The sequence below is a fragment of the Protopterus annectens genome, chromosome 9.part0 (genome assembly GCF_019279795.1).
Source record: "Protopterus annectens isolate FY-2018-M chromosome 9.part0, PAN1.0, whole genome shotgun sequence".
NCBI lineage: Eukaryota > Metazoa > Chordata > Ceratodontiformes > Protopteridae > Protopterus > Protopterus annectens.
In genome coordinates, this window is record NC_056743.1 from 1417971815 (window position 1) to 1417984815 (window position 13001).

The window sequence follows — 13001 nt, forward strand, 5'->3', positions numbered from 1 at the left end:
AACCCAGGAAAATGGTAAAAAGAAGGGGAATGGTAAAATGCTACCATTCAAATATGTGCCAATACATATATACCGAATCTGTAGAATTAATGGTAGGAAACAACAAGATCAGTATCGAAGGACTTTACACTTGTAAATCTAGAAATGTTTTTTTATTTAGCTTTTTGTGTTTCATGTAATTCATATAACATAGGAAGAATTGCACATGAACTTAATAGAAGGATTTACAAACACAAATATGCAATACAAAATGCTGATGAAAGGAATGCATTAAGTAAGCACTACAAAAGTGGAACATGCAAAGTAGAGTTCAAATTTATAGTGTTGGAAGCCTTAAATAATGTACAGAATTTATTTAATATTGTGGATGAGATAGTGTGGTTAGAATACCATTGGCAAGTGAAATTGAAGGCTTGCTTCCCACCTGGTTTAAATAACAGGGAGGATTTTGTTATGTTTTTTTTTAAATAGAAAGGGATAAACCATTAAGTATTTTATCATGTGTTTTATCACGTGATTTTATGTGTGCATTTAAAAATGCTCATTGTTATTAATGCCTCAGTCTGAAGAAATCTCCAACATTAAGACAGAGAGACAAAAGCGCTAACTTTGAGGCTTGAATAAAGCTGTGTGCTTTTTCCATTATTTTGGCTTTAAAGATATCCAAGTTATCAGAAGTGTATAGGTTCATAGGTAAGTACTAGGCTATCTGCCCGAGGGCATTTATAAGCCTAGCCAGACTCTATCATCTTTCACCGCCCCATTGATTAATTAACTGAGCCTCTGTCAAAAAGAGCCAATGAAGTGATCCCAGTGGTGTATTTTCTGTTACCCATCCACTCGTCAAGGTTTCTCTTGAAGAGTGTTAGTGAGGGGCTCTGCCTAATGTAGTTAGGAATTTTGTTCCAAAGCATGGAGAGTCTCTGCGACAGGAATAAAGTGGTTGCATGTTTGTGTAGTATTACAGTAAAGTTATTTCACAAAATACAGCTATTTCAAAACATATTTCACAAAGTACAGTATTTCAAAGAGTTTATTGTGTATTTGAATGTTATCACAAGCTCACATAACAGTTTGTTCACATAATTACAAGGGCCATATTTTCAGTTTCTTTGTGCATACTTTGTGGGCATGGCAGATGGGATTTCAAAGACCCAGTGCACTTGTGTTTGACAATAATACTGCAGACAACTGGACAGTGTTTGAGCAAGAGTATGACATTTTCATACAAGCTGAATTTTCTGATAAAGATGACCGTACAAAGGCATTTATTCTTGTTAATTTAGCTGACTCAGAAGCCATAGAAAGGGAGTGTTCATTTGTGTATGCACCTGCTGTCTATGTAGGAGAGGGGGAACACCATGATATTGTTGTACCAGCTGAATCAAGGGAGAACCCTGAGTGCTTAAAATGTAAATTCAGTAAAAATGTGTAACCCCCAGACAAATGTTACTATGGAAAGGCACTTATTTTATGCAAGGGATCAAAAAGCCTGGTGAAACTTTTGCAGCATATATAACTGACTTGAGAAATAAGGCTAAAACATACAGATTTGGTGATTTACGGGATGAGTTGATAAAAGTCAGACTTGTGTGTGGTATAAACGATGATGCTGTGAGAAAGATTTTGCTTTGTGACAGAGATTTAACTTTGAATAAGACCATTGAGATTTGTCAGATATATGAGCTTATAGAAAAGTACACAAATATACTTACAAATGAGAATAGCTCTAGAAGGCACAGTGATAATAATGTTGATAGTATGCAGCACATGGTTAAAAGAAACAGGCCCAAGCACATGGCAGCAACTGCAGCCCCTGCAACACTCATTGGTATACCCCAGAGCTTTCCAGCAAATACCAGAGTTCACACAGTCTCAGTGAAGCATAAGAGCGAGTTAGCAAACTCAAAGCATGCGCCCCAACCCAGTTTCATTGCCAAATATAACTGTGGTGGAAATCATAAGTCTAAAAGGGAAAAATGTTTAGCTTTTGGTCAGCAATGCCACAAATACAATAAGTGGAATCATTTTAAAAGGTTTTGTAAATCAAAAGGCTCACAATCTTTTATTAAAAGGGAACTTTTTTAGAAACAAGTTGATCAATTAGAGAGCTGCAACCCTACTGTTTATGTTGATGGTGTGTCAGTGCTTCATGAAACAGTCAATGCAGCAGATTTATGGGCAAAGAATGAAGTATTTTGTACTGTTCAGATAAATGGAAAACCCACAGAGCTCAAAGTTGATACAGGTTCTAAGTGCAATGTTATGTCTGCAGAAACATTTGCCAGAGTGTGTCATGGTGAAAAGCTTGAATTGGCAAGGTGTGTGAAGCTTGTTGCTTATGGAGGTGAAGAAATTCAGACTTGAATGCTCAGTAGTGCTTTCATGTTACTATGCTGGGAGACATTACAACTTATTATTTTATGTGGTCAAGAGGCACATCCAGTCATAATTAGGGCTCAGAGACAGTTTGAAAATGGGACTGCTTTCATTTAATAAGGAAGTTCATCATGTTAGCTTAAAAGACCACTACTGTAACTTCACCGATTACATTTTTTCTACCTATGCTGATCTTTTCAAAGACAAACTAGGGAAGCTTCCAGTTGTGTACTCCATGAAGTTAGACCCAGATATCAGTCCAGTTGTCAGGCCATCTCGAAAAGTTCAAATAGTATGCAGCACAGAATCAAAGCTGAGCTAGATAAAATGGTGCAACAAGGTGTGAATTGTCCAGTTGCAACTCCAACTGAATGTGTATCTTCCATGGTGGTAGCCCATAAGAAAAGCTCAGATGACATCAGAGTATGTATTGACCCACGAGATTTGTCTAATCTCATGTCAAATCAAATGCGTGTGTGTGTGTGTGTGTGTGTGTGTGTGTGTGTGTGTGTGTGTGTGTGTGTGTGTGTGTCTCTCTCTCTCTCTCTCTCTCTCTCCCAGTGAAACAAGCACATAGTAAGTCCGACTACTGCTGCCCCAAAAGTTATCATATCCCACTACCTACAGAACTTGCACAGCTGAATTTCACCTGCAGTTGCAAAAGTTCACAAGGAAAAAATACACTGAGTTAAATCTATGTAAGACAATTTCCGAAAGACTCGAACTAATAATTTAATTTGTTAAGTCATGCACTAGTGTATTCTGTTTGTAGTGTTGAATCTGCTGGAAGGATATCCCCACCCCCACTTACTCACCCACATTCACGGACCTTTTACTGCTGAAGGTGAAGCTACATTAACACTTCAGCATATTTTACTCTTAGTGTAATAGATCCCTGGAAAAGACATTGAAAAGCCCATAACTATAAAATTAGATGCTGTGACTCAAGTCAAGTTTTTAGAATTCAGTCACCTTGTCTTTGTATCCATGAACATACTACCTCACTGATTGTTTATGATGGTAAACTATCTGGAGGGGTTCTTCCTGCCCAGTTCGCTTCACTCACTTGGCTCCCCTGCCCCTCCCCCCATATCCCAGCCTCCCCCAGCACCTCTATTCATATCGCAAGCAAACCACTCTGCCTCATTCCTATGGTCCAGTTATATACAAGTCCACCTTGTCCACACCCACATTCAGTCACACCTTACCTACTTTTATTTAACTAAACTTATCTGCTTTCCCTTACATCCATCACCTTGAATTCCCATTCCCCCTACTATAATTCTTTGCATCTTACTCTGCTTTACCATCACAATACTATCATCACCTCAAACTGTCTTACATTAACTCCCGGCTTTCCACCTTCTCTTCTATTATACACACAGACTAACATTGCACCATAATTGTACTGCTGACCAGTCACATCTCCCCCACCCCTCCTGTCACAAACCACAGGGCAAAACACCTAACCTCATTGTCAAAGCCCACCGTGAAGTCAAAACATTTCCAGCCTTTCCTTTAGCTGCACACATATCACTAGATAACACAATCTCTGGTTACACCTGATATTACATTCTAACACATAAATACCACTTTTACTATTGTTAAACTATCACAGTTGACATGCTCCTCCTAACCTGCCTAGCTTCTTTACTGTTAATTCTCAACCTCTCTACAGCTATATCCTTACTTACCCCCACACGCCAACACACATCAACAACCTCCTTCAACCATCACCCCAATAAACAACACAGCTTCTCACATATCTCCTCCCAGCTTTTCCCCTATACCCTCTCATATTATGCAAGCCACAAACTGGCCTCACCTCCTATGAAACCACACTTAACACCAATACCATCACCTTGGAATAAAAAACACTTCCCATGGTACTCCTTCCTCATTACCTACGTACTCAAATGTGGAGACATACATCCTAACCCTGGCCCAACCTTTAATCCTAACCACAAGAGTAACCCCAAAGATTTAAACATACTTACACTGAACCTTAGAAGTATATGTAATAAAATAGCCCCACTGCATGTCTGGATGGATCAAAGTAAACCTGACATACTAGCCCTTACAGAAACATGGCTACACCCCAGTGTAAAAGTCTCAGAAATAATACCTCCAAACTTTGCAATAACCAGAAGAGATAGATCTAAAAAAAGGGTGGAGGGATAGCCCTTCTATATTCACTCTATGCTCAACATCACACCCTGCACCAGTAATATATCCATCTTTTCAAATACCGAGGTACTAATCTCTTTTTTGAAGCTCAACATATCAAAAATAATTTGCATAATGGTAATATATATACCACCAGGTAACAATATACCAGTGTTGGAAAATATTTTGTCGTGGACATCCCAAACAATAAACCTCGAAACAATAAGTTTAGGAGATGTAAATATAGATTGGCAAACCATAGCTTCCAACTCCCCCACAAATAGTATAACTCTGTATGGTTTTTCTCAGCTTATCAATACTCCAACAAGATACAGCAAAGATCTTACCTGCCAATCCACCCTAGACTGGATCCTAGTATCCCACCCTGCCAATTACCCGTCTTCCAGTACATTGTCTAGCTCCATCAGCGATCATCTGCCAGCGTATTCCCCTAGAACAAACTCAAAACTACTAAGAGTATACACTGTAAAATCAGTTAGGAACTCAACTAATTTTTGTCAGCATAAATTCAACAATCTCCTACATGAAATAGACTGGACACCCCTTAAACAACTATCCCTTAATGATGCTGTACTATACTTTAATAATACCTTCCTTCAGATACATAATAACCTAGCTCCCATTCGTATCAAAAGAATCAAAAAGAACTCAGCTCCATGGCTCTCTAAGGAATGTAAACACCTGATGAAGCAAAGGGACCTAGCCTGGATAACTTGGAAACAGAACAAAAATGAACAAAATCATGTTAATTTCAAAACACTGCGTAACAAAGTGACAAAACTAATCAACAGAGATAAGAAGTCATATTATTCCTAGCTTCAACTCAAAGATAAAATCAACCCCAATAAATTTTGGCACTCCATATCTTCTCTACTTAACCCTGGCACAAATAGAGACCACACCCTATCACCTGATACCCCTCCATCACAAATAGCCAAAAACTTTAACAAGCACTTCATAAAATCAGTATCAGACCTACTAACTAACATCCCTAATGCTGGACCCCCCCACACTTCAACCTATTCAGACACCAACCCCAGACCATCAACTACTTCTAACCCTGTCAATACTAATGCCCCTACTCGACAAAATGTCATACAAACCCCATTCTCACTTCAGTCCATACCTACTGACACCATTAAGAAACTGCTACATAAACATTCCCTGCTCTACCTCAGCTGATAATCTTCCACCACACTACCTCAGACTGGCTGCTAATTCAATCACCTACCCAGTCAGTATCCTTATAAATAGATCTTTATCTAAATCAGAAGTACCTGCCATGTGGAAACAATCTCACGTGACCCCCCCCCATCCACAAAGGAGGCAACTCTTTTGATCTATCCAATTTCCATCCTATATCCATCTTGTCACTCATATCCAAAATTCTCAAGAGGGGTATCCATCAGCAGGTAATGCAATATCTATTGCAAAACAACCTTTTATCCAAAACCCAACATGGCTTCTGACCTAGACACAGCACAGCTACAGCCCTATTATCCTTTACAGACATAATAGACAAGGACAAAAATGCAGGATACTATACATCCTCAGTATTCCTTGATCTCTCCAAGGCCTTTGACACAGTGTCTCATCCCTTACTATTAAACACACTGTCTAACTTAGGCTTCTCACATAACACAGTAAAATGGTTTCAGAGCTACCTCAAGGATCGTAAACAAGCAGTGAAATGGTCCAATGAACTTTCACCTTTTCTCCACAACCCTACTGGAGTCCCTCAAGGCTCCCTCCTAGGACCCCTACTCTTCAACATTTTCACAAACAACTTTCACACTGCCTCTCACCCTGGGACCATCATTCAATACACTGATGATTCCACCATAATTTGTACTGCTCAATCACTACCAGAACTACTTTCAAAACCTCAACAGTCCTTTACTGCAGTTGTATCCTGGATAAGAAATGCCCAACTCTTTCTTAATCCAAAGTAGACAAAACTAGTACTCTTTCATCCCAAGAACACCTCCCCTGTCACTGATCATTTTAATATCCTTGCATCTGACAACACTCTCATAGAAATAGTAGTGCAGGAAACCAAACTTCTAGAGTTATCATTGACAATAAACTTTCATTCAACCCCCCCCCCCATATACAGCAAAATATAAAGAAAACTTGTCAAAAACTGGGACTCTTATATAGAAACAAACATTGCTTTACTGCAGCAACCGAAACTATATTTGCAAAAACATTTTTACTTCCCTCCCTTCTTTATGGTGCCCCTATCCTAACTAACTTACAAACTTCTACCATAAACAAGATGAAACAGTGCTACAACAAAGTTGCAAAGTTTGCCACAAACTCTAAATATCACACACACACCACTGTAAACCACTCCTAGCATTAAACTGGCTTGAACTCTCCAACCAACTTGCCTTTATTCAGCTATCCACCTTGCACAACCTTATTTTTAAGCCTACTGCCTGCCCTGCACAAACCAATTTAGTCACAACTTGCACACCAAATCGATCCCTACGATCAGAAGACAAAAATATCTTAGCTATCTCAAAACCTACAAGAAAACCAGGACACTCGCTGTATCCATACTCTGTCTCTATACTCTGGAATTCACTACCTCTAGCTACCAGGTCTATGCCTGGCCTAATCCATTTCAAAGCCTCTTTAAAAATTCATCTCAAACAGACATGGCTTTGCTCTTGCATAAAACCTGCCTGATGCTCAGCACTTCCTCTTCTTCCACACTAGCCTCATCCTCATCGTCTGTCACATTTCAATCCTTCACAGTCTGCAAGATCCTAAGGCTCTTCTAACTCCTTCTCTGTTTCTATACCATATCCTTAAGCTACTGCTCAGGCTGTATTGCTTCTGTTCTTCTTAACTCTCTTACTGTCTGTCTACATCACTAACTTTCTGGCTATTGTTTTCCTAACTGAAACTAACATTCTATGTATTTACTTATGTATGTATTTATGTACTTATTTATTTTTTCATGTACTATAGCAGTCAATGTCACACACCTATGTACTATTTTTTGGACACTACATCATGCATAGTGAGAGTGACTATTATTGTCTATAATGTTTTTAACTCTATAGAATTGTCTAGATGTATAGTATATATTGTAACATCTTGTAACATAGTTTGTTCTTTCAACTTAGTTTGTATAGTGTTTCTAATGTGATTTGTACTGTATTGGATTTTACTATATTTTTATTGTACTGTATGTGGAGCTTTTCTCCCTGGGCCTCAGCTGAAAATGGGTTCTGTAGACCCAGGCAGACCACCCCGGTAAACAAATGTCAAATAAATAAATAAATAAAAGATAAATTTGAACAAAACACTAAAAAGACCTCATCATCCAATGTGCACAGTCGAAGAAGTCGCAGCCTTGATGCCAAATGACACTGTTTTTTTCTGTCTTGGATGCAAAGAGTTCATTTTGGCAAATTCAGCTTGACAGAAAATCCTCATTGCTCACTACTTTTAGTACTCCATTTGGAAGGTACAGATCTTTGAGAATGCCATTTGGGATAAATTCTGCAAGTGGAGTCTTTCAATGTGCAATGGAGCAACTTTTTTCTGGGTATCCTTGTGCTATTATAGTAGACAACATACTAGTAGGAGGTATTGATGAAGCTGAGCATGACAGAAACCTCAAAAATGTTCTGGAAAGAGCACATCAAGTGAATCTTAAGCTCAATCCACAGAAATGTAAATTCAGGCTATAAGAAGTTACTTATGTTGGTCATTTATTTACCACTTCAGGTCTATGACCAGACCCTTCTAAGCAAAAAAAAACATTCTCAAGATGCCAGCTCCAGACAATGTTCAAGCCTTGCAACGTTTTCTTGGCATAGTTAACTATCTAGGCAAGTTCATTCCAGACTTGAGCCAACTTTCAGCACTGCTTAGAGAGCTGACACATAAAGATGTATCCTGGTCCTGGTTAGAGCAACACCAAAGAGCATTTGATGTCCTGGAACAGAGAATTGCTAGTCCACTAACTCTCAGATACTATGCTATTCATAAACCAGATATACTTTACTGTGATGCTTTGAAATTTGGTCTTGGTGCAGTCATTCTACAAGCGGATCAACCTGTTGCCTATGCATCGAGGACTCTTACTAAAACTGAGATGCAGTACGCCCAGATCAAGAAAGAGCTTTTGGCAATTGTGTTTGCATGGTCGAAGTTCCTTGATTATGTTTATGGCAGACCTATCCAGATTGAAGCAGACCACCAAACTCTAGTCACTATCTTGAGAAAGCGTATGCATTCAGCTCCAGCCAGACTGCAAAGTATGATGCTGAGATTGCAAAAGTATAGCTTTAATCTTGTCTACACTAAAGGCAAACTTCTTTATCTTGCTGATACATTATCCAGATTGCCCAGAAACACCACTGAACAGCATGAGAATGAGAATATTGATTTTGATGTCATGGAAGTGAGAAGTTTTTTCTTCCACATGTCTTAATGAGCTAAGCGATCATACAGCCACAGATCCAGTTTTACAGAGGCACAACCACTTTATCAATCAAGAGTGGCCATCAAAGCAATCTAGTTTACCTGAAAAAGTGCAACTTTATTTTCCATATAGAGATGAGCTTTTGTCTGACAATGGTATCATTATGAAAGGTCCAAAAGTAATTGTTCCAAAGTCTTTGCAACACAAGTAAATTACTGTCTTGCATCGTGATCACCCAGGAACCGACTCTACCAAAAGAAGGGTAAGAGGATTAGTATTTTGGCCTTCTATGTCACAGGACATTGCGAGACCACTTTCATTTTGTTCCGTGTGTAATAGTAGAAAGCCACATCAACAGAAGGAACCACTTCAGCTAAACCAGATTCCAGAACTACCTTGGTCAACAGTAGCCATCCACATCTTCGAGTGGAATAGTCAACATTATTTGGTGTAAGTAGACTCTTACTTTAATTGGCTTGTGATTGACTACTTCCTAACCTAGCATCCAGTACTATCATTATTAAGATGAAGCATCATTTTGCAGTACATGGTAGTCCACACAAAGTTATTTCTGACAATGGCACACAGTTTGCAAGCCAACAGCTCAAATGATTTGCTGAAGAATGGGACTTTACTCATGCTACAAGTAGTAGCCCTGAGTGCTCACAGTCAAATGATTTGCCAGAACGTGCAGTTCAAAGTACAAAACAGTTACTAGATGAGTCAGCACAAGATAATAGTGATGTTTTCCTGAATCTCTTGACTCTCAGAAATGTTCCTCATGATAAACATCTTAGTTCACCTACCTAGAGACTTCTGGCGAGACAAACCAGAGCCACATTACCAATCAGTAGTCAATTGTTGGTACCATATGTTAAGAAAAACAGGTGAGTGAAAGCCAATCTGTTGCAGAAGCACCTAACCCACAAGTCCTAGAATGATAAAACCAGCAAAGTGCTCAGTCCATTACAAGAAGGAGAAGTAGTAAGGATGCAAATGTCCAGAGGTTATGATCGGATTGGAGTCGTAAAGAATATTTGTCCAGAGCCGAGATCATACATTGTGGAATTACAAGGAGCAGTTTTTTTTGGAATTGGAAACATTTGAGACTGGTGTCCGAGCCTATACCACAGCACATAGCCTGTGAGAAAGACTCTTTATCTCAGAGTGAGTTGTCCGGTGTTCTAATTCCAGAAGAAGTTCCAGAGAATATTCCCATTCCTGTGATGAATCCAAAAGTTCCTGATACAAGTTGTTCACCAAAAACTGTCCCTGTTGCTAAATTCAGTCCAGATTATTACATTACGAGATTTGGTCGTATCTCCAGACCATGTAAGACATGCAAGGCAACTTGGACATGAACATTGTGTTTTGTTTCCAATGTTTATAGTAATGCATGTCTAACTCTAATATTGTTTTTACAAAGGACAATCTTTTTAAGAGGGAGGATGTAAATCAGTAGGTGTGTATATATCTTTAAGAAGCTATCCAAGGGCTTGCACAAGTGTATAAATACTGAGCACATGCGAGCCTGACTGCCATTTTGTAGTAAGCTGTTGAGATGTTGGCATGTATGTATCCAAGGTCTGTCTGTTAGCCAGTTTGTTTGTTTTTTATGATGCTGCTATCCATCATGATGTGTTTCTATGTATTAAATGAAATACCCCGCCTGCTTATCATCTATGTTAGAGATGGACAAGTGACATCTGCCATAACAAACTTCTTGAAATGCTCCATTTTGGCCTATCAGTACCCTGTCTTCAGTGGTTTAATAGCTACTTCTCTGATAATCAATGATCAGTCAAATGGCTGCCCACACTCTCCCCCTTTCCCTATTACCACTTGTGTACCACAGGGCTCCATTCTTGTCTCCTCCTCTTTAACATTCTCACCAAAACTTTCCATACATCCTTCCAACAAGCTTCACTAATTCAGTACATAGATGACTCCACCCTTATATGGTGTTTTGATAATCTAATACAACTCCAACAAATCACCCAAAAAGTTTTTGCTACTACTGAAAAATGGCTCCATAGCTCTCAACTTATGCTCGACCTGAAGAAAACCAAATTAGTACCTTTCTTTCCTAAATCCTGTCTTTCATGAAAACTCTAACTTCAAAATACTCTCTCTTAAGGACATCATTATCAAAGTCATCTCTCATGCCAAATTACTGGAAAAAAAATGATGACCTCCATATTCAAACTTCTATTAAAAGTCACCAAAAACTAGGCATATTCTACAGAGCCAAAAAGTTCCTTAGCAATGCAACCAAAAGTGCTTGCGGTACTACTTACCTCCTCCCGTCACTTCTCCATGGTAGTCTTATCCTTACAAACCAACAGGCATCACAAAAAACAAAACTCAAGTGATCCTACAGTAAAGTTGGAAAATTTGCAGAAAAACACTCCTTTTGGAACCCACCACTGTACAGCAGTCAACATTTTAAAATGGATAGAACTACTCTACCATCTAACATACAATTACTTGCTGCCTATAAAATGACTAAGCACTTTTCTCACTAAGTACACCTCAACTGAAATGTCTGTCCAATAACCAAAATCTTTTTTCATCCATAAAATTCTCAAATCTGCTTGACATAGTCTATACTCATACCATGTTCTCAAATCCTTGAACTCCTTATCTACATCCATCAATTCATTACTGCCAGTCTTTTAAAGTCACTCTAAATGATTGCTTAGACAAAACATGGCTCTGCCCTTGTTCTTCACCAGGGTAACCTACTCCTACCAACAGTAATAATTATCAACTTGTATGCTCAGTCCCTACCTTCTCACTCTCCCATCACTGACATTTCCCTTCTTACCTTTCTATCTTACAGTATATCTCCTAACTCATTTTTTGAATCTCTTCCATTTCCAATCCCATCTCATTAAAGTACAAGACTTTGTATTTACTCCCATATCCTACTGTATATTTTCTGTAAATATTAACCCTTTGTATGATGCTCATAAGTTTATTTTAACCAATGTTGTTCATACTGTCTAGTTACTGATATTCTGTTTTGAACTAAGAACAGCTTAGTCATTGTTATACTGTTTTCATCATTGTTATAAGTTTTATTCTTTTGTGTCACTTTTCTCCCCAGGCCTTCACTGAAAATAAGTACTGCACCTAGTCAGACCTTCCCAGTAAACAAATGTCAATAAATAAATAAATACATAAATGCATTAGAACAATGACCTCCATTTTGAATCTTGTAATCCCTGAGTATTATATGGGTCACAGTGAAGGCCTTTCTTATCACTCTGGCAATCTGTTGGTCAGATATTAGATCCATGTGTATGACTGTACCTAGAGTTTTAATACAATAATCTTCCAGACAGGAATTGTGATTTAGTGAAAACCATAATAGATTTAAAACTTTTTGTCCGGAAATTAAACCTAGCATGTATGTTGGGAAACACTCCATCACTTCTCAGCTCACTAAGAGTTTCCAGTGTTTTCAATCCACCGCTTATTGGCATCCTAGGCACCTTTGAAAAACTATGTGAACTGGATCTGAGGGCCATGGTTAAGGAAAACAAGCCCACCATTAGAGTCGGGAGTAAATTCGGCCGCAATATCAGCAATGACGAATTTGCATTCATTCATATGCTTAATGAATGCAACATCAGAGTTATGGCACCGGATAAAGGGGGTGGGTTGATTTTCATGGACCAATATGCATATGAAAACAAAATGATTCAATACTTGAATTCAGATTCCTATGTTGAAGCCAGCATCAATGAGGTTAATAGAGCTTACAGCAAGATCAAGGGGATATTAGAGGATCTATTCTTGGAGGGCACTATAGATAATGACACCCTGCAATATATCACCATGTTAGCACCTAGGATCACCTCTATTTTTGGCACACCTAAAATTCACAAGGACATAGTGGACCCCCCTTTCAGTCCGATTGTGGACGGAAGGGGTTCAATCACATATGCCTGTGCCAAATTAGTGGACAGCATTTTAAAACCCATGT